Genomic DNA, 5,176 nt, shown 5'->3' with positions numbered 1-5,176 from the left:
TTCATCTTCTTCTTTAGTATACAGAGCACGCCGAACTAACAAGGGCCGAGACATGTTCAAGAATTGAAAAATTGTTGAAGTTGAAGAATTTTTTTAAGCTCAGAGAAGAAGAGTAAAGAAGACTAGATGTGTGAATGTGAATTTGGTGTTGAAATGGAGAGTATTTATAGAACTCAAAAATTATAGCCCTTAGACCACAAGAGTTTTAAGCCGTCCAGATTCAGCCGTTGGCGCTTCTATGAATAACGCGGCGCATTAAGGAAAGACTGTGGAGTGTGAAGTAACAACTAGCGTTGCAAAGATAAGCGCCAACGTTGGTTCCAAGCTCGCCCGGTCTTATATTACGCGCGCGCTACATGTTCCATCTTACTCAACAAACTAACAAGTTTGTTGGTTTGTACATCCATTTTTCATGTTTGTTGAGTCCATAGTGGGAGCAAAATCAACAAACTTCAAGTCTGTTGAGTGTATATGAACTGCTCTTAGTATGCTTGGATATTGCTTAATAAATTATTTTCTAGCCGATGTCTCTATAATAATAGTGACCTAGGTTCGAAAACATTTGCCGATCAAGAAAAAAATATTTGTATTTTGATTTTTGGAAGCAGAAAAAGACAGAAATTGATATGGGTACATAATTTCTGAATAACTTTAGGAACCAGAAAAATCAAAAGTTTTTTTTGTTTCCAGAACTTTAGACTTTTTTTTTTTCATTTTTCAAAAATCATAATACATAATTTCTGGAGTGGTATCCAAATAAGCTATTATAGAGCAGTTTGTTTGATCAATTCTCTAAAACATAGAGACTTGCATCCAATATAATGCCATATTTTTATAACCTAGTAGATTGTGTAATATTCTTAGGTCATAAGTTTAGCATGTCTGAATACCAGAAGTAAGAAACAGAAGTCCGAGGAAAAATGTTTTTGATTCACAAAAAGTTATTTTTTTTTCTTTTAAAATTCATTGTGAAATTGTATACCCCAACTAATTTCTGACTTTTCTGCTTCCAGAAGTTAAAAAACAATTTCTGGAATGACATCCAAACATGGTAATGGAAACTTGGGATTATATTTCCGCTAAAGTAGGATCATCGATTTATTCTAAATATTTTTTTAGACGTATTTACTTTTAGAATACTTAAAAATAAATATATCGATTGAATACTCATTTTCCCCACTTTTAGCCGGGAGAAAACTCAGTTTTTGATCCCCAATGGTCAAGGAGTATAGTGGTTGTTTTTCCTGCCACCCTCAACTAAGCCAAATTTAGGGTTTTAGATTTCTGGTTTAATCTAGGCCAACCACAGTGCTTGCTCCCGGCCACCAATTCGAGCTATGGTAAAAATGTAAAGCAATAAAAACACACAATTTGCATTTGGTCAACTAGTACAAAAGTTGCAAACAAAATGATTTACCCAACCGTATCCAATGGTATCGAAATCATTTATCATGCAGATAAGACCTTTGTAGTGTAGCCTCTGGACAAAACCATAATCAGTTTTGGCATGCATCTTGTTTTTTTTTTTGTATTTCCTATATTCATCACAGTTCACACGCATTGCGTTGAAAATAGAGGTCAAAATTGTTTACGATTGCCATTAGCTGTGCCAGTACCACCAACACAATAGAGAAGGTACCCAGTTGCCGATTACTGGCCAAGTTATTCCACAGTGAAAATGTGCAACTTGCAAAACAATTTTGTGGTCATTTTCTAGGGAGTAGGGCGGATCAAAGTCGCCCCACAGCCTTTTAGGACCATCCAACTTAATATTCTTATTCTCGAGACACTCACCGTGGCACCTGCAAAGAATTTTATGGATTCTTTTGGGGCATGGAGATCTTCTTTCACTATGGTCCATAGGGGAAATGGTAAAATATGTATTTTCTCGAAATCACAATTTTATGCAACACAAAATTGGTTAAAAAGAACAAAATCAACAATTTCTGGGTGAAATAGACATGTAAAATTTGATACTGTTTAAATGGACGAAAATGTAAAAATAGCAAGGATGTAAACAGTTTCATCCTACCAATTTTTGATTTATATCAGGATGCATCCAGTTTCATCCTTCCTCTTTTTTAAGTTTAGGTCATGATGAATCCAGTTTCATTCTTTCTATTTTTTTTTTGTGTCCATTTCACCCATACTAATTCTTACTCGTCTATTTGAACCATGTTTTAAAAATATTTGGACAAATGATCCATTTTCCGTTTATGCAAAGGTATTTTTTTAAGAATAAAATTTTTAGTTGTGATTTATTTCGGGTAAAATTCAGATGTACCCTTGTTTTCTTTTTACTTTTCAAATGCACCTCCGTTTTTCTTGAACGTTACAAATGTACTTCTGTTTTGACTTGGTCTCACCGTTTTTTTGTCCAGTTAAGTGCAAGGTGGCATTTATCTCATCTATTAAACAGTCCTATTTAACCATGAACCACATCTCTTTTGTGCTCGGTCGATTTTCAACCAACTAAAAATTTGGAACCCTGAATTTGGGAATGATATACCCTAACGAACCCTGAACTAAAAACCATAAACCCTGAAATTTTGAATGATGAACCCTAAACTAAAAACTATGAACCCTGTATTTGGGAATGAGGAACCATGAACTAAAAACCCTGAACTTGGGAGTGATGAACCTTTTTGGGTAATGACGTACGTAAGGAACCTTAAAATGGTGAAACGATATTCAACCAAGCTCGACGAACCTGAAAAATAATTTACAAGGTTAACATGTCCACGAGTAAACGATAAATAAGTAAATTATAGTGGGACTTAACTAAGATGGATGGAAAAGTTGATGACAGGGTATATTTGCAAATGTAAAAAAAACGGGGGTGCATTTGTCTATCATGTATTTCAACAGGGATACATCTGTATATATGTCTTTATACTACACTTAATATTTAGAGTAAAACGAAACGGACCAGTGATCCAGCTAAATTATTTCATTTCTGCCATCAGAAAAGTTTTTCCTAAAAATTGTAATATTAAGAGTGAAAGGAAACTGAACGTTGACATGTTAGAATCTTCAAACCGGCGGATATTATTACAAACACAAAAACGCAAATGTTCCACAATGATTGTCAAAAAAAGTGATGGTTAGCTCCGAATAAAATCAAGTTTCCCAATTTCATTTTTATTATAATTATAAATATCCTCGAGTAATCCAATCAATCTCATAACCATTGAGAGAAAACTTTAAATCCTAAACTCATTACTACTTTATTCACCAAAAGATATACTCAAAACTCTGAACTCATTTCATCTATATTCTTCATTTTAAAATATTTTCAAAAATCCTCAAATCATTTATTCTCTATTGTTCATTTGAAGACACTCAAGACCCTAAATTCATTTCTTGTCTACTGTTCATCCCTTCACCAAAGTTTTATACCGTATGCATGTTTATCGAAGATTTTCAACATTTCTTCCACTGATGAGCCATCGTTACCGCTTTTACCCAAAAAATTCTCAGAGCTTTTCCTTGCAATTACTATTATCACTTTATAATCGTATGTACATTGTTTTCATCAATCTATGTTATGCTCTTTGTGTTCACGATTCAATCACAAAGATATTTTACTTCTTGTTCATTATGTTACACTTTGATATGTGTATCTTCTCAATGAAGATAATCGATTCAAGACACACTTGTTTGGGTGACAGTTGAAATGGACTAACTCAAATCAAATAGTAAGACTCGCTCCTTTGAAAAGTCAGGTACACATTTTTCCAAAATTTAGGCAAAGGAATTGTTATAACATACTTCAAGGTTTTCCTATATATCGATGCTTAACAAAGTTCTCTCATAATCGAAGAGAAATATTTTTGTAAATGCAAAGATATTGGTTGAATGTGCGTAGAGATGAATCCTTAAGCTTACAAAGCTTGTATATGATGTGAAGACATAATTATGTCGTGTTACTAAATCAAGTTTGCACTAGGATGGTGCAAAATGAAGGAAAGGTGAACGTTGCGATATTTTGCATGGGCCGAGCTAGAGAACGCATACTTCAAGTTTAGTGGCCCGGTGATGCACACTTTTGTGCATATCTTGCGAAAGACTCTGTGACCTATATGGACCAGGCATTGCTTGTTTTTGGTCTTGCAGCACGCGTTGATTTTAGTTTCTAGTCCCCACGTGGATGAATTACGACCTGTGCTTGACCCCCTCGAGCCACGAATGAGGGTATATATAGGTAGCCGCAATGAGTTGCAACATTAGTGGTCCAGCACCTTGTCGCCCATATCATCTAATTGTGAGATGATTGCTTCATTATGGTAACTCATATCATTTATCTCGGCAATGCGATGCAAGAGATGATTGTTGACACACTTGATGAGGTAGTTGCATTATATTCCTTGTATGCTTACATTGCCTACCAAGCTACATAATATACACGTTCTCCAATTGCGGATTGGGCATGAACAAGAATGCAAGTTAGGGAAGATTGCATAAGGCACTTGCGTCACAAGGATAATGCAACCAATGATGACATGATTCTGACTAAGGCACCCTTGGCACGAACAAGATCAGTGCATGCTTTCAGCTCAGTGCCGAAGAAAAGTAAGGAAGTTAGAAATATGCTTGCAATGACCTATGTGAATGTCCAAGGCATATGCATTATGCCTATACCATGCATCAACATTAGCCTTCAAGGTTATATACCCATCCGAGAACAAGGGTACGCAAGTTGAAAGATGTGGAATTAATTTACGTTTAAGGCACCATGCTTGTAAAGCATGTTAGCAATGACAAATAAACGTGCGTTTTCCTGATGAGCTTGAAGTTTTAAGGCCAGGTCATTTTATCGCGAGTGACGGAGTTTCGGCTAGGCATCAGAGACATAATTTTCCGGTCTGACACATAAACATCTATAAAAAGATCAGGATGTTGTCATGAGAATGACACTCTAATAAGAAGTGTCAAGGAAGTAATGAAGGAAAAAAAAAGTCATTCAAGTAAGACCTCAAGAGAAGACTCGTCGGGCATGCACTGCTTGGTCCCTTATCTATCATATGCCACAATCACTTCTTTAAATTTTTGCGTTTTAATAATTTGCTAAATGAATCGGTGAAACCTTGGCTTTGAGTTACCTTGTATGTTATTATGCACATAATTGTTGTGACTACAAGATAATGCAATAAAAAGAGAAGACAATAACGATTAT

Source organism: Papaver somniferum, chromosome 5 (genome assembly GCF_003573695.1).
Source record: "Papaver somniferum cultivar HN1 chromosome 5, ASM357369v1, whole genome shotgun sequence".
In the NCBI taxonomy this organism is placed as follows: domain Eukaryota; kingdom Viridiplantae; phylum Streptophyta; class Magnoliopsida; order Ranunculales; family Papaveraceae; genus Papaver; species Papaver somniferum.
The sequence above is the reverse complement of the archived record's forward strand: the minus strand, read 5'-3'. Positions refer to the sequence as shown.